The following is a 24,134-nucleotide window of genomic DNA, read 5'->3' on the forward strand; positions in this document are numbered from 1 at the left end:
TGATCCCCAAGGTCCCTTTCAAACTCAAAAAGGGTCAACTTTGATCAAAGGTTGGACCAAGTCCTCATGGATACCACTAAGAAAAGGGTGGAGCACCAAGAACATTCCATCCTCCTCCATGAAATTAGAAAAGATCAAAGAATCATGAGAGAGGAGCAACAAAGGCAAGGAAGAGACATTGAGGAGCTCAAGCACTCCATAAGATCTTCAAGAGGAAGAACAAGCCGCCATCACTAAGGTGGACCCGTTCTTTATTTTCCTGTTTTTCGAATTTTTATGCTTATGTTTATCTATTTTCGTGTCTTATGATCATTAGTGTCTTAGTGTCTATGCCTTAAAGTTATGAATGTCCTATGAATCCATCACCTTTCTTGAATGAAAAATGTTTTTATTACAAAAGAACAAGAAGTACATGATTTCGAATTCATCCTTAAAACTAGCTTAATTATTTTGATGTGGTGACAATACTTTTTGTTTTCTGAATGTATGCTTGAACAGTGCATATGTCTTTTGAATTTGTTGTTCATGAATGTTAAAATTGTTGGCTCTTGAAAGAATGATAAAAAAGAGAAATGTTACTGAGGATCTGAAAAATCATCAAATTGATTCTTGAAGCAAGAAAAAGCAGTGAAAAGCTTGCAGAAAAAAAAAGAGAGTATATGCAAAAAAAAGGAGAGAAAGAAAAAGAAAGAGCAAGCAGAAAAAGCCAATAGCCCTTTAAACCAAAAGGCAAGGGTAAAGTTAAAAAGGATCCAAAGCTTTGAGCATCAGTGGATTAGGAGGGCCCACAGGAATAAAATCCTGGCCTAAGCGGCTAAACCAAGCTGTCCCTAACCATGTGCTTGTGGCGTGAAGGTGTCAAGTGAAAACTTGAGACTGAGCGGTTAAAGTCGTGATCCAAAGCAAAAAAAAAGAGTGTGCTTAAGAACCCTGGACACCTCTAATTGGGGACTCTAGCAAAGCTGAGTCACAATCTAAAAAGGTTCACCCAGTTATGTGTCTGTGGCATGTATGTATCAGGTGGTAATACTGGAAGACAGAGTGCTTTGGGCCACGGCCAAGACTCATGAAGTAGCTGTGTTCAAGAATTATCATACTTAACTAGGAGAATCAATAACGCTATCTGAATTTTGAGTTCCTATAGATGCCAATCATTCTGAACTTCAAAGGATAAAGTGAGATGCCAAAACTGTTCAGAGGCAAAAAGCTACTAGTCCCGCTCATCTAATTGGAGCTAAGTTTCATTGATAGTTCGGAGTTTATAGTATATTCTCTTCTTTTATCCTATTTGATTTTCAGTTGCTTGGGGAGAAGCAACAATTTAAGTTTGGTGTTATGATGAGCGGATAATTTATACGCTTTTTGGCATTGTTTTTAGTATGTTTTAGTTAGTTTTTATTATATTTTTATTAGTTTTTATTTAAAATTCATTTTTCTGGACTTTACTATGATTTTGTGTGTTTTTCTGTGATTTCAGGTATTTTCTGGCTGAAATTGAGGGACTTGAGCAAAAATCTGATTTAGAGGCTGAAAAGGACTGCAGATGCTGTTGGATTCTGACCTCCCTGCACTCGAAGTGAATTTTCTGGAGCTACAGAAGCCCAATTGGCGCGCTCTTAATTGCGTTGGAAAGTAGACATCCTGGGCTTTCCAGCAATATATAATAGTTTATACTTTGCCCGAGATTTGATGGCCCAAACCGGCGTTCCAAATCAGCTCAAGACTGCCCGGCGTTAAACGCCGGAACTGGCACAAGAATGGGAGTTAAACGCCCAAACTGGCACAAAAGCTGGCGTTTAACTCCAAGAAAAGTCTCTACATATGAAAGCTTCAATGCTCAGCCCAAGCATATACCAAGTGGGCCCGGAAGTGGATTTTTATGTCATTTACTCATCTTTGTAAACCCTAAGCTACTAGTTCTCTACAAATAGGACCTTTTGCTATTGTATTTTTCATCTTTTGATCACTTTAGATCTTAGGATCATCTTTGGACATCCAGTTCTTAGATTATGGGAGGCTGGCCATTCGGCCATGCCTAGACCTTGTTCTTATGTATTTTCAACGGTGGAGTTTCTACACACCATAGATTAAGGTGTGGAGCTCTGCTATACCTCGAGTATTAATGCAATTACTATTGTTCTTCTATTCAATTCAGTTTATTCTTGTTCTAAGATATCACTTGTTTCTCAACTTGATGAATGTAATGATCCGTGACACTCATCATCATTCTCACCTATGAACGTGTGCCTGACAACCACCTCCGTTCTACCTTAGATTGAGTGGATATCTCTTGGATCCCTTAACCGGAATCTTCGTGGTATAAGCTAGAATTGATGGCGGAATTCAAGAGAATCTGGAAGGTCTAAACCTTGTCTGTGGTATTCTGAGTAGGATTCAAAGATTGAATGACTGTGACGAGCTTCAAACTCCTGAAGGCTGGGCGTTAGTGACAGACGCAAAAGAATCAATGGATTCTATTCCAACCTGATTGAGAACCGACAGATGATTAGCCGTGCTGTGACAGAGCGCGTTGAACATTTTCACTGAGAGGACGGGACTGTAGCCATTGACAACGGTGATGCCCAACATACAGCTTGCCATGGAAAGGAGTAAGAAGGATTGGATGAAGACAGTAGGAAAGTAGAGAGACGAAAGGGACAGAGCATCTCCATACGCTTATCTGAAATTCTCACCAATGAATTACATAAGTATCTCTATCTTTACTTTATGTTTTATTCATAAATCACTCATAACCATTTGAATCTGCCTGACTGAGATTTACAAGATGACCATAGCTTGCTTCATACCAACAATCTCCGTGGGATCGACCCTTACTCGCGTAAGGTTTATTACTTGGACGACCCAGTGCACTTGCTGGTTAGTTGTGCGAAGTTGTGATAAAGAGTTGAGATTGCAATTGAGCGTACCATGTTGATGGCGTCATTGATGATCACAATTTCGTGCACCAATAGCTTCGTATCCTGTAGGAGGATATGGGATTTTGAATATGGAAAAGTTCGGTGGTAGACTTTGCGGGTTGAGCGAGGTGAGATGACATAGAAAGAGACGAAGGAGTTTCAGTAAGTATGTTGTTGTCGCGTTTCTTTCATCTTTTCTTTTGGCTGGGGAAAGGTGGAGAGAATGGGTCGTGACCTTTGACTTTTTACTCTTTGTTGGTGATTACTGTTGATCTTCTTAAAGCTAGGAAAAAATTAAAGAAACACAAAAATAAAAGATAGTTACATTTTTAAAAAAAAATTACACTGGACCATTATGAAGAATTAATTATTAATGATCAGAAAGACTTTTAATATTCGAATTGTTAAAAAGCACTTATTTTTTAGTATTTATGCCAATTTAAAAGAAGAGCTAAATCTTGAAAAAAAATATGTCATGAATTATTTTCTTTATTTATTTCTGAGTTTTTTATATTAATAAATTTTATTATCCTAAAGTTTAAGTAATGTTCACATTTTTTTCAATTGTTTTTTCTATTGTTAATGAGCATAAAAATGACGAAAAATCACAAAAAACTAAAAAAACAATAAATAACTAAATTATTGATAAGAATTTACGTGACAAAAAAAATTATTAAGATACAAATTATGAAAATTAGATAAGAAAATAATTACGAATATATTTATTTTTTTATAAAATATTTGCTCCTTCTTAAATATGATACATGTTAAAACAAAAATTGATTATTGTTAACAAATTTGGTATTAAAAGTCTTTTTAATAGGACTTAATTAATGATCTTGAGTTCAAGTAATAAAACACTGACATTTTCTATTCTCAACTTCTACTCTCTTTTTAATTAGATTTTTTTTATATAATCTTGTAATAGAATAACAATAAGACATTTTTATAAAATTTTAATCAACTCAAAAAAAATTAGAACAACTAATTTTCACCATAATTATAGTTTGAAAAAATTAATATTTATTTTTTAATGATTCAAATGAAATTTATAGACCAGAATGAAAAGTATTTTAGTTAAAAATTATGACTCAAATCACCAACAATAAGATCTTTCTTCACTTTTGAATAGATATTCTTGTGTTCATGTGAAACTTTCCTAAAGAACTCAAACGTGCCTCAACCTTGAACCAATACCAAACGGCTCTGTAAGAATATATGATACGTATTAAAAGAAAAATTGACTATTGTTACTAATGTTGGTATTAAAAGTCTTTTTAATTAGACTTAATTAATAATCTTGAGTTCAACTAATAAAAAACTGACCTTTTCTATTCTCAACTTCTCCTCTCTTTTTAATTAGATATTGTTTTGATATAATCTTGAGTGGAATAAGATTAACAGATTTTTATAAAATTTTAATCAACTCAAAGAAAATTAGAACCAACTAATATTCACCATAATTATAGTTTGAAAAAATTAATACTTACTTCTTAATGATTCAAATGAAATCTATAGATCACAATGAAAAGTATTTTAGTTAAAAATTATTACTGAAATCACCAATAATCAGATCTTTCTTCACTTTTGAACAGATATTCTTCTGTTCATGTGAAACTTTCTTTAAAAAATCAAACGTGCCTCAACTTTGAACCGATACCAAACGACTCTGTAAGAATATATAAATCATGCTAAACAACCATTAACTAAATTACATGCGAGTCCTGAAGAGGTAGAACAGAACACTATGACAGGTGGTACCTGAATTACAGAGAGGTCTATATTAGTACCATGTCATCAACTTCTAACCAGAGTATGAAAGTAAAGGTACAATTCTAGGAATCTTTCTCCACCACATAAGTAAAAGTAGGATGACACTTCAATAACTATGAAAAGTAATTTTTATATAATCCAATGTGCAAATGATCGCAGAAAAAAACAATAAGAAACACACTTCAAAATATATCACACTGCGAACCGAATGAACACTTACAAATTGCAAAATCACACTAAGAGGAAATGGATCCAGCAAAGGCATAATTTTCACAGGGTCGGAGTTCGATGTTAATTAAGATGCCTGAAGATCTTCCACGAAAAGCAACCAACATTATCTACATTCAAACACGACTATTTCAAATTAGAAATCATAATAATGCACAACATTGTGTAGACAGTACGCAGCATCATTAGAGACTCTGAAAACTAAAATAAAAATGCCCCAACAGAAAGGTTTCAGAGGTGGTGAGTCAGGAAGCAACTTTTACAAACGCTAACAACAGAAAATAACAAAAGCTTAACCCATCCAACACGTTATCCTGTCCCCTCTGGTCTGTGAATATCAAACACCTACCTAATACAAAGACTTACTCACTGACAAAAGCATTATGTATGCAGTAGTCATGAAAAGAATGAACTGAAACTGAGAATAAGTTCTTCTATTTGAAGCTTGATTTATAATTCTCTTTCTAATTAAAAAGAATGATCAAATTCAACTTACTTGCACTTAAAGTGGCAACGTGATTCTATAGCTCAAGGGGAGGAAGCAAGAGCAGCTAGGTCAGCCATTGTTCCATTGATGCCTAAGGAAAGTTTGTAAGGCACCTCCTAACCGTACAGAGGCACAACAATCATACAACAACAGTTTAAAATTTATGAGATCACACTTGTACATATTATCAAAACAGAATAAAAGAAAGTTTTGAAAAAAGATCGTACAACAAGAGTTAAAAGAAGAGAAAGAAAAAAAGAAATAGAAAATTGACAAAGTACATAATTGAAATTGACCTAAAAGTCACAATCAGGAAAGGAAGAAAAGAAGTTCCATGATTGGAGATTAAATCAAGCCTTGTATATTCAATATCACAGTAAGCACAACAAAAATACCATAGCGACTCCTTTGGGGGAAAAATGCTCATATAAGTTCATCAAAGTAGCGTAGAATCTCCTGAAAATCACGTATTTTCCCATTGGCACCAACAAGTGAATGTTTTTCAATAGGCTTCAAACACTGAAAACTCTTGCACCGCAGAATAGATCCATATGAGTCTATCATTGACATAAGTCGAAAGTGAGAGCAACGAATAGTTTGTAGACAATGAGAAGGAAAATACTATATTGAAAAGCAAATATGTCCAGAATTTATTCTCAAAGCAGTTTCTAATTTCCTTAACATTGTAAGTATTCAGGGCATTTTGGAATGGAGATAAAGGCCAATTGAATACTATACTAAAAATTCAAGGGATGAAGACCAAAATGTAGCACTAGAAAAGACAAACAAGAAAGTATTCAAAGTTAAAAAGAAGGCACAGCTAGTATCAAGATCATTCCCATCCTCTAGCAGTACATGAACTATTCTGCAATCCAAATTGGGAGTGACCTATTTATCATGTATCAAATCATAATAAGAACTTAGAATATTTTACTAACATAGCTTTAATTAATGTTAATAATGAATTCATACAAACTAATAAGCGTAAAATTGGTTCTGAAAACACATAATTAACTAACAATTAGAAAAAAAAGAAGCATCAATGCAAAAGGTAACAAACGAACAACTCAAGCGATCCAAATTCAAACACAGTGCCCTTTGGATTTTAGAATAGTTCCAACTCAAATCTGAATCGATAAGATACCAGTGTAAATGAAAACACACATTTAACTACCAAATTTATGAAGATTGACCCAGCCTAAAAAAAATAAAAGCTACAAAGTTTTATCAATCATGTAGAAGAGTTCAGCTGAAACTCCAACAGAGTTGAAAAACAAAGTAAAAGCCACTGTAAATGAAAATACCCCTTTAAGTATCAAATTTATCTTGAGAAGTTGATAACAAATAACAAATTTCAGATTGAACAATGACAATGAATAATGATACCTAATTGCTCAAGCAAGATATAAACATAATAGGAAATGTTAACAACGGTTTTCACTTCCTGTACTAAGTAAACAGATATTTTTCTGGTTAAATTTGAAATTATACGACGAAAGGGACTGACCAAGATCGCCAGCGCGCTTGGCAGAACTACAATCGTAGAAGCGAGAGGCGATGTCCTCAAACTTGGCTTTGCCAGAAACGATGTCGTCACAGAAGCCCTTTACCTAAAAAGCGGCACTGTTTCTGGTGGTCTTTTTGATGACCTGGCGTTCTGGATCCTTCCACGATGCCTTGTGTCTCGAACATTGGTGCTTCACCAGTATGTCCGATGCCCTAACGTCACCTCCATCACCGCGGTGCCTGTTGCTAGACAACGACAACTTCTTTGTCTTCTTCAAATGCTACTTATGCTTCTTCTTCTGCTCCGCCGGCATCACCGGAGACTTCTTCCTCTTCCGATAAGACTGTATCTTCACCGAAATTCTAGAGAGAGTGAGAAGAGATGTCTGAGTGAGAGGAGTCAGAATCAGAATCGGCTTCACGAAAAGGAAAGTAGTGAGAAAGAGATAATGTGTTCTCAATGGAACATGCCTGTTCCCAATAAGAAACGTTCCAACACTATCATGCGGTCCACATCTATTGATCTACTGGATCCAGTATGCTAGAAATTTTTAATTTTTCTTCACCAAAAGATGTCTACCTCTAGACTCTTAAAGTATTAAGATAGAAAATTAATAATGTTAAATACATCAATCAATAAACTAATAAAAACAACTAAGTATTTGTTTAGGTATGATTAAATGGATAAAAAAAACTTATTAAAAAAATAAATTTTTTATTTCTTAATGTATTTAGTAGATTTCTAATAATAAAAGTAGAAGTGCTAAAAATAGAAAATATCTTTTCTGACAAGTTACAATTTATATTTTTGGATTTTTTTTAAAATATATTTTTCACATGATGAATAAATAAAAAAGTACTTTTAACTTATTTGACCTAAAAATATCTTTTTACATGAGATATTTAAATATAAAATTATAATACAGCTGGAAAAAATAACATTTTTTAATGATCTTGGGTTTCATTATTTAAATTATTCGATATATTTTAATAAGTTGTAAGAAAAAAAATATACCAAACAAACCACACGCCTACATATAATAACCATGCTTTATTAAAAAACATAGAAAAACATACTCACACATAGAAATTTAACTATACTAAAGAGAAGTATAAGTTTCATAAACATCACAACTCCAGAAATGAGTTCATATTAGATACCAAAATAGATCTGTTGACAACATACTTTACCAATTTTCCAACTACTTAACACAACTAAACAAAGTTCTGACAATTCTTTATAGACTCAGAATTATATTATAGATATCTATATATATTGTAATGAAACTGATGATTAGCCACTACACTCATCCATCCTTTCAACAGCCTCGACATTATTTTCACATTGTCCAAAGGCACTCCGAAGCTCTTCTCTAATAGTGAGAGGGCGATGATTCCCAAATAAATTCGAACCTTGTGAGGATGAAATTCTTGCATGAAAATCATGGTTAACCGTCTACAGAGAACACAGCAAAATATAAGAACAACGAATGCAGAAGCCAGAAAAAATGAGATGAGAAAAAAATCAGATATCATCAAACTTTGAAGACTAATAAAACAAATATTAAATAACTAAAAAAAACTTAAAGGATACATATGCAAGCATATATGTATTACTGTTCACATAGTTTACTAAGAGATAAAGAATCAAAGTCGATTAGGTCAAGAAATACCCAACAATTCCAGTTGAGAACAGAAATCGGTGAAACCTGACCTAGTGGAGGACTTGAGCTCAATATACATTGAATGCTTGCATTGGACTGAAACTCAACTGGATTCTTAGATTCAAAAGGAAAATGAGGAACAAAGGGATCCAGATAAAATTTCTAAATGGAACAACAGAGGAATAACATCAGTAACTCTTAACACATGACACATGAAAAACACAAAACAATATAGCCAATTTAGGTTAACTTGATCAGAAACAAAGTGGACTAACTGAACATCAGATTTACATAATAATGTTATCACCTGCTGTTGATTATCATGGGTGGAGTCTGGTGGACGAAATTGTGATCACTACAACTTCGCACAACTAACCAGCAAGTGTACTGGGTCGTCCAAGTAATAAACCTTACGCGAGTAAGGGTCGATCCCACAGAGATTGTTGGTATGAAGCAAGCTATGGTCACCTTGTAAATCTTAGTCAGGCAAACTCAAATGGATAAGAATGATAATATACGAATAAAACATAAAGATAAAGATAGAGATACTTATGTAATTCATTGGTGGGAATTTCAGATAAGCACATGAAGATGCTGTGTCCCTTCCGTCTCTCTGCTTTCCTACTGTCTTCATCCAATCCTTTTTACTCCTTTCCATGGCAAGCTTATGCAAGGGTTTCACCGTTGTCAGTGGCTACCTCCCATCCTCTCAGTGGAAATGTTCAACGCACCCTGTCACGGCACGGCTATCCATCTGTCGGTTCTCAATCAGGCCGGAATAGAATCCAGTGATTCTTTTGCGTCTGTCACTAACGCCCCGCCCTCAGGAGTTTAAAGCTCGTCACAGTCATTCAATCATTGAATCCTACTCAGAATACCACAGACAAGGTTAGACCTTCCGCATTCTCTTGAATGCCGCCATCAGTTCTAGCCTATACCACGAAGACTCTGATCTCACGGAATGGCTGGCTCGATTGTCAGGCGAGCGCTCGATTGTCAGGCGATCAACCATGCATCGTGTATCAGGAATCCAAGAGATATTTGACGAATGGATTTTTGACGGTTTAGAATTTCACAAATGAATTCTCGTCGAAGTATAGTTTCTAAACCAAGCAATAATCCTTTCATACAAAAAGTTGTTTGTCACTAAAACAAACCCCTAAATTTATAAACCGAAGTATTGAACCTCGGGTCGTTCTCCCTAGGAATTACAATAAAGTGTCTTGTTATTGATTTGAGTTGTTTTGGGGTTTTGATATGAAGCATGAAAGATAAATGGCAAGAAAGTAAACTAACAACTATAAAAGGCTCTTGGCAAGGTATGAAAATTAGAAGTTCTATCCTAGTTATCCTTCTCAATTGTGATGAGAATTGTTCATTGCTACCACTTAGTTAACCCTTACTAAAGAAAGGAAAGTCAAGTGGATGAATTGACTTGAGCCACAAGTCCTAGCCAACTCACAAGGAAAGGCTAGCTTTAGTGCACTCCAAACCAATTAGCAATCTCTCCAATTATCAATCAACAAAGGAATTAGATAACTCAAGTGTCACTAATTACTCTACCTAGGCCAAGAGGAACAAAATCTACACTATATCTGGAAGAGGCATTTCAACAAACACATAAAGTGCAATAAAAGTAAACAACATGAATTGCAAGAATTAAAGAGAGATCTAACTACAAAGGCAAGAGATCAACAATAGAAAAGCAAATAAGAACAATTATTATGAATTACCTCTTATTGAATTGAAAGAATGTAGAGGGAACAATACTAGATCTACAACAAAATGTAAGAACAATATAAAGGAAATTACAACAAAAGAGTAGAAGAAGATGAATCTAACTACAAGGAATTGAGATGTAGAAGTAGAAGAAGATGAATTAAAATCTAGATCTAAGAACTAAACCTAATCCTAATCCTAATTCTAGAGAGAAGTGAGAGCTTCTCTCTCTAGAAACTACTTCTAAACTAATCCTAATGAGTGTGTAATGAATTAATGAGTTGGCATCCCCTTTGCTCTTCAATCCTTGGCTTTAAATAGCCTCTTTGGCGCCAAAGTTGGTTAGGATTGGGCCCCACAACCCTTCAGAATTCGTTGGCCATGTTTTCATCAAAAATCATAAACCAACACCGACGCGTACGCGCACAGCACGCGTACGCGTCCATGGGGTAATTCGCGGGTGCGCGCAAGCGCAAGCGCCAGGTGCGCGTGCGCGTCCATGGGTGATTTCAACTTCTTTGACTTTTCATGATTTCTCCACTTTGCATGCTTTCCTTTTCACTCCTTTGATCCATTCCTAGCCTTTTCAATCTGAAATCACTAGCAAACATATCAAGGCATCTAGTGGAATCAAAGGGAGATTAAAACCATCAAATTAAGGATCTAAAAGCATGTTTGCACATCTAAGCACAAATAAGGAGACAATCACAAAACCATGCTATTTCAATGGATAAATGAGGGTAAAAGGTTATAAAATCCCGTAAAATCAAGCACAAGATAAACCCTCAAAAATGGGGTTTGTCAACCTCCCCACACTTAAACCAAGCATGTCCTCATGCTTAAACCAAGAATGAAGTAAAGGGTATGGCATTTATTCGATGGAACTAACTAAATGCAATCTACCTATATGCAACTATCTACATGAATGCAATTGCCTGGTCAAAATAAATTAATTCCCAAGAAGCATATATAAGCACAAGGGCAGAAGGTATTAACAACCATGCCAAACCACAATTGAATTGAGCTATTAAATATTTTTACAAACTTGCATGAAAGGAGATGATCATTGGTGGAAACATGTAATTGAGCATCAAACCCTCACCGGATGTATTTGCACTCTATTCACTCAAGTGTTTAGGGTTGATTCACTCAATTCTCTCCTAATCATGCTTTCTAAGATTTGTTTTTCTTCTAACAATCGACATATATTTCATGCATGCATACAAGTATCATGAGGTCTTTTCTTTAGGTTGTAATGGGGCTAGGGTCAAGGTAGGATGCATATTTGGTTAAGTGAGTTTGAAATTTGAATCTTTGATAAGCTTAAACTTCCCACCTAACCTATGACATCCTATACAATTAAGTTCTAATCTAACTACCCATTCCTCACTTTTTCACATACTCATGTATTCCTTTTTAATTTCACACACATATGCATTGATTTTATTGAGCTACACTTTGCTTTGGGGCATTTTGTCCCCTTTTTATTGTTTTTTTCTTTTCCTTCTGTTTTTCTTAATTTTTTTTCCATATTATTTTTCTTTTCTTTTTCTTTTGTTTTTCTCATTTTTTTTTCTATATACAAGAACCTCAATGCATAAAGTTTTACATTTGATCAATACATGAGCATGTACCCAATTCTCAATATTTCCAATAATAATACAAAACTACCCTTTTATTCACCCAATGTCCCAAGGTTCCCACACTTGAATGATACTCACACACACTAGCCTAAGCTAGTCAAAGATCCAAATTAAGGACATTTATTGTTTTTCGCTTTAAGGCTTGTAATGTGCTAAAATAAGAACAAGTGGGTTAAGCGTAGGCTCAAATTGGCTAACAAAGGAATATAAAAGGTAAGGCTTTTTGGGTAAGTAAGCTAAATGAAATGATGGCCTCAATCATATAAATGCATGAATACACAAAATAATGGACATAAAGAATCAAACAAATCAAAGATTACAATCATAGAAAGAGAATAATGCACACAAGAAGGAAAATAAATGGTTATAAGATGTAACCACACCATTAGGCTCAAAACTCGCAAGCTTGTGTTCTTAGCTCAAAAAACATGATCCACAAGATATATAATTCAAGCAAGTTTAATGAAAAGTTTTCACTCAAATCAATTGGTGCCCTATAGATAGAAATCTTGAAAAATTTCATTATTTTGACTAAGATTATTGTGTATATGTATGCAAAAATAAGAAAATGCAACAAAAATCCTAGAATGAAATGCAAAAGTGTTGAGATTAGAAATTTGTCACCCAAAATCGCCGACCGGTCAGACGACCTCCCCACACTTAAAAGTTTGCACCGTCCTCGGTGCACTCAAAGATGAGCAAGGGGGTACGGCGACTCTCCAGATTGCTACGTGTTCTTGGTCTTGCTTCCATGTTTGCTTATGGTGCATTCATCATAAAAAAAACAAAAATATAACACCATAAGATGAGAAGATATAAAAGCAAGGAAGCATACATTGTTGGAATGAGGTAAATCACTAGAATTGAGTGAGTGAATTAGTGTGACATTAATGACAAATATGTGTGTGAATTCTAAATTGCGCGGTTTAGAACACACATTAGCATAAAAGTTATGTCACAAAAGAAGCATGCACTGTACTCATTCTACTATGCTTGAGATGCTTTAAATGAACTTGTAAGGTAAAACAAGCATTAAAGAAGCATGAAAGCATTCAAGCCAAACACATATGGATGCATATAATCATGAAATACGATGCATTAAGGTAAATGCACAACATCATCCATCAAGAAGTTGCCTAATCACAAAATAAGGCTCAAATTACATGGTGGCTAGCTACAACATGCAATTCAAAAGAGTTATAAGCTCAAAGGCAATTCTCATCACTTGGTATTTTTCAAAAGATAAGCATGAAAAACTCAAGACCAAGTAGCAAAATATAACCTCAATCATAGGATCCAACAAAGATTATCTAAAAACATTCATGCTAAAATAGCATTTAGGCAATAAGAGGTAGCAATGTATAGTAAACAAAGTCGATAATCCAACACTTATGAAGAAAATGGAGAAAATAAAATGAGAACTAAACTAAAGCTATCTAACAAACTAACTATCTAGCTAATTAACTAACTAAAATAAATGGTTATCAATGGTGTTTGGAAGTGTTGGATGAGGGGTAGGAGGAGGGAAGAAGAAAGGAGAAGGAAAGAAATGGAAAGAGGAGAAGAAAGGAATTGTGGTGTAGGAAGGGCATCCGCGCGTACGCACGCATGGCGCGCGCGCGCGGATGGTTTATTTCGAGAGTGGCGCGTACGCGCCATGTGCGCGTACGCGCAAGTAGGGTTGTGCCAAAGGCACAACGTTGGCGTGGCATAGGCATAACTCTCTGGAAAATGTATAGAATGTGGAACTTCTCAATCCACGCGTACGCACGCATGGCGCGCGTGCGTGGATGGTCCAAAATGCATGATGTGCGCGTACGCATGCAGTGCGCGTACGCGTGGATGGTGCTCTGTTTTTTTTTCAAAAATTTTTGCTATGTTTTTGCACCAATCCAAGCATTCCAAACCTCCAAGCAACTACCAAAACACCCTAAAACCTTATTTAACATACTAAACTATCAATTAAACTCATCAAATCAATCAAAACAAGAATTTAAACCAATTCTACCAATATGTACAAAAAGAGAAAATGCAAGGATTTTACCATGGTGGGGTGTCTCCCACCTAGCACTTTTATTTATTGTCCTTAAGTTGGACTTATGGGGAGCTTCTCTCAAGGTGGCTTGTGCTTGTACTCATCTTGGAACTTCCACCAATGCTTGGACTTCCAATAAGCTCCATCATTCAAGATTAATATCTCCAAGCTTTGATGGAGTTCTTCACAAACCATGGGCTCCCAATGTTGATCCTCATGTGTTCCCGGATCCCATATTTTGTCTTCACACCCATCTCCAAGTTGATTATCATTAATCCATGTGGGTGGTGAGCAAGGTGAATTCTCAACAAAGTGACCAAACATCCTTCTAGACCCATGTACTCTAGTTATACACCAACCTTTGCTATCAAGCTTTGGACATATGACCATAGTGAACCTAGAATGATGCTTCCAACCACTAACCATCTCCTTTTTACTCTTAAAGCCACAAATATATCTAAGTTGACCATCCGTTTCAAGCAAACCATATTCAAGGAGAATAATAAAGCTTGAGTATAAGGAATTTACCCACTTGAATGAGAGGGTGGATGGTGGTGGCTTAGGGAGAGGTATTTCCAATGTGCTAGTAAGCTCCACTCCCTTGTTTTCGTCCTTGATTGCCTCCATCTCCTCAACGCTTTCAAATCCAACCGGAGAAGGTTCTTCATGCTCAAAGGATTCTTCACCACTAAGACTTGATGCTTGATCTTCATCACCAAGGGAACTCAATTCTTTCTCTATCCCATCTAAGTCTTCATATGGAATATGCCTTGGAAGGTGTGTACTTTCCTCCCTAGCATCAATTTCAATCATCTTGGAGGGATTTTCTTTAACTCTATGTTCCCATGGAGGCTCCGCATCTCCTAAGTCTTCTATCACTTCTTCTGTGTCTTCAACAATTAAAGCTTCCACCAATTGTTCCAATACAAAATAACTTCCCTCATTTTCCACCGGAATTTCCAATCTCTCCTTCATGCTATGTTCTTCATTTGATTCTCCACATGTAGGCATGGAAGTTTCTTGAGTGTTCAAGCATTGGGAGGCTAATTGATTTGTTACCGCATCCAAGGCGGCCATGAAATTTTGCACATCCCTTTTCATCTCTTCTTGCCCTTGAACAAGAACACCAAGGGTTTCATCCATTAGAGGTTGGGGTGGATGGAAGGATTCATCATTTTGGGGGAAGGGTTCATAGTAGGAAGGTGGTTCTTCTTGGTAGAGTTGTGGTGGTTCTATGTTTTCCATTCTTTCCACTTGTTGCACAACACACTCCATGGTTGCTTGAAATTGATCCAATGCTTCCTTGAGATGATCCCTTGACTCTTGTTCCGCTTGGATATCATGATAGGGATCATATGGGTCTTGGATCGATGGACATGAATATTCTTCCATGTGAGGTTGTGGTTGAAAGTAGTATTCATCTTGTGGTTGAAAATATTCATATATTGGAGGTGGTTCATCTTGGTAATAATGTGGAGGGGGTGGCTCTTGAAAGGGTTGATATTGTGGTGGTTCCATATATGGCTCATATGGCTCAAAAGTTGGTTGGTGTGATGGATATGGATTAGGGTCGTATGAAGGTGGTTGGTAGGAAGAGGCTTGTGAGTATGGTTGAGAATTATGTTGAGGGTATGGATCATAGGCATATGGTGGTGGTTCTTGAAAGTCACAAGTAGATTCACCATAGCCATTGGATTGGTATGCATCATAGAATGGCTCTTCTTCATAGTGCATTGGTGGAGGTTGTTGCCAAGAAGATTGATCATATGCATATGGCTCCTCCCACCTTTGGTTATCCCATCCTTGATACACGTCTTCATTATAGTTCTCATCACCTACAACATAATTATAACTACACTCATAGCCAAAGTGAGAATTCATGATAATAGGAGAGGGCAAAAACAAAAAATAGGAACAAATAAAGAGAACAAACTAAAAACAAACAAAGAAGCAAAAAGCAAACATATTCACAATATTCACATATATACAATAACCAATAACATAACACCATTGCAACTCCCCGGCAACGGCGCCATTTTGACGAATGGATTTTTGACGGTTTAGAATTTCACAAATGAATTCTCGTCGAAGTATAGTTTCTAAACCAAGCAATAATCCTTTCATACAAAAAGTTGTTTGTCACTAAAACAAACCCCTAAATTTATAAACCGAAGTATTGAACCTCAGGTCGTTCTCCCTAGGAATTACAATAAAGTGTCTTGTTATTGGTTTGAGTTGTTTTGGGGTTTTGATATGAAGCATGAAAGATAAATGGCAAGAAAGTAAACTAACAACTATAAAAGGCTCTTGGCAAGGTATGAAAATTAGAAGTTCTATCCTAGTTATCCTTCTCAATTGTGATGAGAATTGTTCATTGCTACCACTTAGTTAACCCTTACTAAAGAAAGGAAAGTCAAGTGGATGAATTGACTTGAGCCACAAGTCCTAGCCAACTCACAAGGAAAGGCTAGCTTTAGTGCACTCCAAACCAATTAGCAATCTCTCCAATTATCAATCAACAAAGGAATTAGATAACTCAAGTGTCACTAATTACTCTACCTAGGCCAAGAGGAACAAAATCTACTTATATCTGGAAGAGGCATTTCAACAAACACATAAAGTGCAATAAAAGTAAACAACATGAATTGCAAGAATTAAAGAGAGATCTAACTACAAAGGCAAGAGATCAACAATAGAAAAGCAAAGAAGAACAATTATTATGAATTACCTCTTATTGAATTGAAATAATGTAGAGGGAACAATACTAGATCTACAACAAAATGTAAGAACAACATAAAGGAAATTACAACAAAAGAGTAGAAGAAGATGAATCTAACTACAAGGAATTGAGATGTAGAAGTAGAAGAAGATGAATTAAAATCTAGATCTAAGAACTAAACCTAATCATAATCCTAATTCTAGAGAGAAGTGAGAGCTTCTCTCTCTAGAAACTACTTCTAAACTAATCCTAATGAGTGTGTAATGAATTAATGAGTTGGCATCCCCTTTGCTCTTCAATCCTTGGCTTTAAATAGCCTCTTTGGCGCCAAAGTTGGTTAGGATTGGGCCCCACAACCCTTCAGAATTCGTTGGCCATGTTTTCATCAAAAATCATAAACCAACACCGACGCGTACGCGCACAGCACGCGTACGCGTCCATGGGGTAATTCGCGGGTGCGCGCAAGCGCCAGGTGCGCGTGCGCGTCCATGGGCGATTTCAACTTCTTTGACTTTTCATGATTTCTCCACTTTGCATGCTTTCCTTTTCACTCCTTTGATCCATTCCTAGCCTTTTCAATCTGAAATCACTAGCAAACATATCAAGGCATCTAGTGGAATCCAAGGGAGATTAAAACCATCAAATTAAGGATCTAAAAGCATGTTTGCACATCTAAGCACAAATTAGGAGACAATCACAAAACCATGCTATTTCAATGGATAAATGAGGGTAAAAGGTTATAAAATCCCCTAAAATCAAGCACAAGATAAACCCTCAAAAATGGGGTTTGTCAATATTCACCCAATCTAAGGTAGAACGGAGGTGGTTGTCAGGCACACGTTCATAGGTGAGAATGATGATGAGTGTCACGGATCATCACATTCATCAAGTTGAAGAACAAGTGATATCTTAGAACAAGAACAAGCGGAATTGAATAGAAGAACAATAGTAATTGCATTAATACTCGAGGTACAGCAGAGCTCCACACCTTAATCTATGGTGTGTAGAAACTCCACCGTTGAAAATACATAAGAACAAGGTCTAGGCATGGCCGAATGGCCAGCCTCCCAATGATCTAAGAACTAGATGTCCAAAGATCAAAATACAATAGTAAAAGGTCCTATATATAGAGAACTAGTAGCCTAGGGTTTACAAAGATGAGTAAATGACATAAAAATCCACTTCCGGGCCCACTTGGTGTGTGCTTGGGCTGAGCATTGAAGCATTTTCGTGTAGAGACTCTTCTTGGAGTTAAACGCCAGCTTTTATGCCAGTTTGGGCGTTTAACTCCCATCCTTGTGCCAGTTCCGGCGTTTAACGCTGGGAATTCTGAGGGTGACTTTGAACGCCGGTTTGGGCCATCAAATCTTGGGCAAAGTATGGACTATCATATATTGCTGGAAAGCCCAGGATGTCTACTTTCCAACGCCGTTGAGAGCGCGCCAATTGGGCTTCTGTAGCTCCAGAAAATCCACTTCGAGTGCAGGGAGGTCAGAATCCAACAGCATCTGCAGTCCTTTTTAGTCTCTGAATCAGATTTTTGCTCAGGTCCCTCAATTTCAGCCAGAAAATACCTGAAATCACAGAAAAACACACAAACTCATAGTAAAGTCCAGAAAAGTGAATTTTAACTAAAAACTAATGAAAATATACTAAAAACTAACTAGATCATACTAAAAACATACTAAAAGCAATGCCAAAAAGCGTACAAATTATCCGCTCATCACAACACCAAACTTAAATTGTTGCTTGTCCTCAAACAACTGAAAATCAAATAAGATAAAAAGAAGAGAATATACTATAGACTCCAAATTATCAATGAAACTTAGCTCCAATTAGATGAGCGGGACTAGTAGCTTTTTGCCTCCGAACAGTTTTGGCATCTCACTTTATCCTTTGAAATTCAGAATGATTGGCTTCTTTAGGAACTCAGAATCCAGATAGTGTCATTGATTCTCCTAGTTAAGTATGATGATTCTTGAACACAGCTACTTATTGAGTCTTGGCCGTGGCCCAAAGCACTCTGTCTTCCAGTATTACCACCGGATACATACATGCCACAGACACATAACTGGGTGAACCTTTTCAGATTGTGACTCAGCTTTGCTAGAGTCCCCAATTAGAGGTGTCCAGGGTTCTTAAGCACACTCTTTTTGCCTTGGATCACAACTTTATTTCTTTCTTTTTCTTTCTTTTTCTTTTTCTTTTTCTTTTTCTTTCTCTTTTTTTCGAATTTTTTTTTTTTGTATTCACTGCTTTTTCTTGCTTCAAGAATCATTTTAATGATTTTTCAGATCCTCAGTAACATGTCTCCTTTTTCCTCATTCTTTCAAGAGCCAACATTCATGAACCACAAATTCAAAAGACATATGCACTGTTTAAGCATACATTCAGAAAACAAAAGTATTGCCACCACATCAAAATAATTAAGCTAGTTTTAAAGATGAATTCGAAATCCTATACTTCTTGTTCTTTTGTGATAAAAACAGTTTTCGTTTAAGAAAGGTGATGGATTCATAGGACATTCATAACTTTAAGGCATAGACACTAAGACACTAATGATCATAAGACACAAACATGGACAAACATAAGCATTAATTTTCGAAAAACAGAAGAATAAAGAACAAGGAGATTAAAGAACGGGTCCACCTTAGTGATGGCGGCTTGTTCTTCCTCTTGAAGGTCTTATGGAGTGCTTGAGCTCCTCAATGTCTCTTCCTTGCCTTTGTTGCTCCTCTCTCATGATTCTTTGATCTTTTCTAATTTTATGGAGGAGGATGGAATGTTCTTGGTGCTCCACCCTTAGTTGTCCCATGTTGGAACTCAATTCTCCTAGGGAGGTGTTGATTTGCTCCCAATAGTTTTGTGGAGGAAAGTGCATCCCTTGAGGCATCTCAGGGATTTCATGATGAGAGGGGTCTCTTGTTTGCTCCATCATTTTCTTAGTGATGGGCTTGAGGTCATTCCTTCTTAGTTGACTTGGCTTCCCTTTCTCTTCCATTGAGCGCCCTCTTCACAGATGTCTATGAGGACTTGGTCCAACCTTTGATCAAAGTTGACCCTTTTTGAGTTTGAAAGGGATCTTGGGGATCACCTTCTTCAAGGCCACAACTTCATAGAAGTGGTCTTGATGCACCCTTGAGATGAATCTCTCCATCTCCCATGACTCGGAGGTGGAAGCTTTTGCCTTCCCTTTCCTCTTTCTAGAGGTTTCTCCGGCCTTGGATGCCATAAATGGTTATGGAAAAACAAAAAGCAATGCTTTTACCACACCAAACTTAAAGGTTTGCTCGTCCTCGAGCAAAAGAAGAAAGAAGAGAGTAGAAGAAGAAGAAATAGAGGAGATGGAGATGGCTTTGTGTTTCGGCCAAAGGGGAAGAAGTAGTGTTTAGGTTGTGTGAAAAAGAAGGAGTGAAGATGGGTTTATATAGGGGTGGGGGAGGGTAAGTTTGGGAGGGAAAGTGGTTTGAATTTGAAGGGTGAGGTAGGTGGGGTTTTATGAAGGATGGATGTGAGTGGTGAAGAGAAAGATGGGATTTGATAGGTGAAGGGTTTTTGGGGAAGAGGTGTTGAGGTGATTGGTGAATGGGTGAAGAAGAGAGAGAGTGGTGGGGTAGGTGGGGATCCTGTGGGGTCCACAGATCCTGAGGTGTCAAGGAAAAGTCATCCCTGCACCAAGTGGCAAGCAAAAATGCGTTTTTAGCCAATTCTGGCGTTAAACGCCGGGCTGGTGCCCATTTCTGGCGTTTAACGCCAAGAGCTTGCCCTTTTCTGGCGTTTAACGCCAGTCTGGTGCCCCTTTCTGGCGTTAAACGCCCAGAATGGTGCCAGACTGGGCGTTAAACGCCCAACAGCTAGCCTTACTGGCGTTTAAACGCCAGCACGCTCTCCTCCAGGGTGTGCTGTTTTTCTTTCTATTTTTCATTCTGTTTTTGCTTTTTGTCATTGATTTTTTGACTTCTCATGATCATCAACCTACAGAAAACATAAAATAACAAAAGAGAATAGATAAAATATAACATTGGGTTGCTTCCCAACAAGCGCTTCTTTAATGTCAGTAGCTTGACAAAGGGCTCTCATGGAGCCTCACAGATGCTCAGAGCAATGTTGGAACCTCCCAACACCAAACTTAGAGTTTGAATGTGGGGGTTCAACACCAAACTTAGAGTTTGGTTGTGGCCTCCCAACACCAAACTTAGAGTTTGACTGTGGGGGCTCTGTTTGGCTCTGTTTTGAGAGGAGCTCTTCATGCTTCCTCTCCATGATGACAGAGGGATATCCTTGAGCCTTAAATACAAAGGATTCTTCATTCACTTAAATGATCAATTCTCCTCTATCAACATCAATCACAGCCCTTGCTGTGGCTAGGAAGGGTCTACCAAGGATGATGGATTCATCCATGCACTTCCCAGTCTCTAGGACTATGAAATCAGCAGGGATGTAATGGTCTTCAACTTTTACTAGAACATCCTCTACAAGTCCATAGGCTTGTTTTCTTGAATTGTCTGCCATCTCTAGTGAGATTTTTGCAGCTTGCACCTCAAAGATCCCTAACTTCTCCATTACAGAGAGAGGCATGAGGTTTACACTTGACCCTAAGTCACACAAGGCCTTCTTGAAGGTCATGGTGCCTATGGTACAAGGTATTAAAAACTTCCCAGGATCCTGTCTCTTTTGAGGCAGTTTCTGCCTAGACAAGTCATCCAGTTCCTTGGTGAGCAAAGGGGGTTCATCTTCCCAAGTCTCATTTCCAAATAACTTATCATTTAGCTTCATGATTGCTCCAAGGTATTTAGCAACTTGGTCTTCAGTGACATACTCATCCTCTTCAGAGGAAGAATACTCATCAGAGCTCATGAATGGCAGAAGTAAATCCAATGGAACCTCTATGGTCTCATTTTGAGCCTCAGATTCCCATGGTTCCTCATTGGGGAACTCATTGGAGGCCAGTGGACGTCCATTGAGGTCTTCCTCAGTGGCGTTCACTGCCTCTTCCTCCTCTCCAAATTCGGCCATGTTGATGGCTTTGCACTCTCCTTTTGGATTTTCTTCTGTATTGCTTGGAAGAGTACTAGGAGGGAGTTCAGTAATTTTCTTGCTCAGCTGACCCACTTGTACCTCCAAATTTCTAATGGATGACCTTGTTTCAGTCATGAAACTTTGAGTGGTTTTGATTAGATCAGAGACCATGGTTGCTAAGTCAGAGGTATTCTGCTTAGAACTCTCTGTCTGTTGCTGAGAAGATGATGGAAAAGGCTTGCTATTGCTAAACCTGTTTCTTCCACCATTATTGTTGTTGAAACCTTGTTGAGGTCTCTGTTGATCCTTCCATGAGAGATTTGGATGATTTCTCCATGAAGGATTATAGGTGTTTCCATAGGGTTCTCCCATGTAATTCACCTCTTCTATTGAAGGGTTCTCAAGATCATAAGCTTCTTCTTCAGATGAAGCTTCCTTAGTACTGCTTGGTGCATTTTGCATTCCAGACAGACTTTGAGAAATCATATTGACTTGTTGAGTCAACATTTTATTCTGAGCCAGTATGGCATTCAGAGTGTCAATCTCAAGAACTCCTTTCTTCTGATTGGTCCCATTGTTCACAGGATTCCTTTCAGAAGTGTACATGAATTGGTTATTTGCAACCATTTCAATCAGCTCTTGAGCTTCTGTAGGCGTCTTCTTCAGATGAAGAGATCCTCCAGCAGAGCTATCCAAAGACATCTTGGATAGTTCAGAGAAACCATCATAGAAAATTCCAATGATGCTCCATTCAGAAAGCATATCAGTGGGACACTTTCTGATTAATTGTTTGTATCTTTCCCAAGCTTCATAGAGGGATTCTCCTTCCTTCTGTCTGAAGGTTTGGACTTCCACTCTAAGCTTACTCAATTTTTGAGGTGGAAAGAACTTTGCCAAGAAGGCATTGACTAGCTTTTCCCAAGAGTTCAGGCTTTCTTTAGGTTGAGAGTCCAACCATATTCTAGCTCTGTCTCTTACAGCAAAAGGGAATAGCATAAGTCTGTAGACCTCAGGGTTAACCCCATTAGTCTTGACAGTGTCACAGATTTGCAAGAACTCAGCTAAAAACTGATGAGGATCTTCCAATGGAAGTCTATGGAACTTGCAATTCTGTTGCATTAGAGAAACTAATTGAGGCTTAAGCTCAAAGTTGTTTGCTCCAATGGCAGGGATAGAGATGCTTCTCCCATAGAAGTCGGGAGTAGGTGCAGTAAAGTCACCCAGCACCTTCCTTGCATTGTTGGCATTGTTGTTGTTTTCGGCTGCCATGGGTTCTTCTTCTTTGAAGATTTCTGTTAGGTCCTCTACAGAGAGTTGTGCCTTGGCTTCTCTTAGCTTTCGCTTCAAGGTCCTTTCAGGTTCAGGATCAGCCTCAACAAGAATGCTTTTGTCCTTGCTCCTGCTCATAAGAAAGAGAAGAGAACAAGAAAATGTGGAATCCTCTATGTCACAGTATAGAGATTCCTTGAGGTGTCAGAGGAAAAGAAAAATAGAAGGCAGAAGTAGAATATTCGAACTTATCAAAGAAGAAGGAGTTTGAATTGTGTATTAAGGAATAGTGTTAGTCCATAAATAGAAGGATGTGAAAAGAGGGGAAGTAATTTTCGAAAATTAAGTAAACGATTTTGAAAACATTTTGAAAAACATTAATTGATTTTCGAAAATAAAAGTTGGAAAGAAATAAAGTGATTTTTGAAAAAGATTTTGAAATTAGAAATCAAAAAGATTTGATTGAAAACTATTTTGAAGAAGATGTGATTAAAAAGATATGATTGGTTTTAAAAAGATGTGATTGAGAAGATATGATTTGAAAAACATTTTAAAAAGATTTGATTTTGAAAATTAATGACTTGGCTATCAAGAAAAGATATGATTCAAACATTAAACCTTTCTCAACAGAAAAGGCAACATACTTGAAATGTTGAATCAAATCATTAATTGATAGCAAGTATTTTTGAAAAATAGAAAGAAATTGATTTTCAAAACATATGATTGAAAAGATATGATTTGAAAAAGATTTGATTTTGAAAAAGTTTGAAAACTTGAAAAAAATTTGCATTGAAAACAAAATCTTCCCTCTTGTGCTATCCTGGCGTTAAACGCCCAGAATGGTGCACATTCTGGCGTTTAACGCCCAAAACTCTACCCTTTTGGGCGTTAAACGCCCAACCAGGCACCCTGGCTGGCGTTTAAACGCCAGTCTGTCCTTCTTCACTGGGCATTTTAACGCCCAGCTTTTTCTGTATAATTCCTCTGCTATATGTTCTGAATCTTCAATTCTCTGTATTATTGACTTGAAAAGACACAATTTAAAAATATTTTTGGATTTTTAATAGTGAGGAATAATCAAAATGCAACTAAAATCAAATAATAATGCATGCAAGACACCAAACTTAGCAATTTGTATACTACTGACACTAATG

At 37.0% G+C, this 24,134-nt stretch overlaps 1 non-coding gene across 1 annotated transcript; it reads left to right on the forward strand.

The window, feature by feature from the left end:
• The first annotated feature begins 22,467 nt into the window (after positions 1 to 22,467).
• Positions 22,468 to 22,575, forward strand: LOC112708581 (small nucleolar RNA R71). Its single transcript, XR_003156433.1, has one exon. It is a non-coding gene; the product is annotated as a small nucleolar RNA R71 (small nucleolar RNA).
• Positions 22,576 to 24,134: the final 1,559 nt, after the last annotated feature.

Source organism: Arachis hypogaea, chromosome 8 (assembly GCF_003086295.3).
Source record: "Arachis hypogaea cultivar Tifrunner chromosome 8, arahy.Tifrunner.gnm2.J5K5, whole genome shotgun sequence".
NCBI lineage: Eukaryota > Viridiplantae > Streptophyta > Magnoliopsida > Fabales > Fabaceae > Arachis > Arachis hypogaea.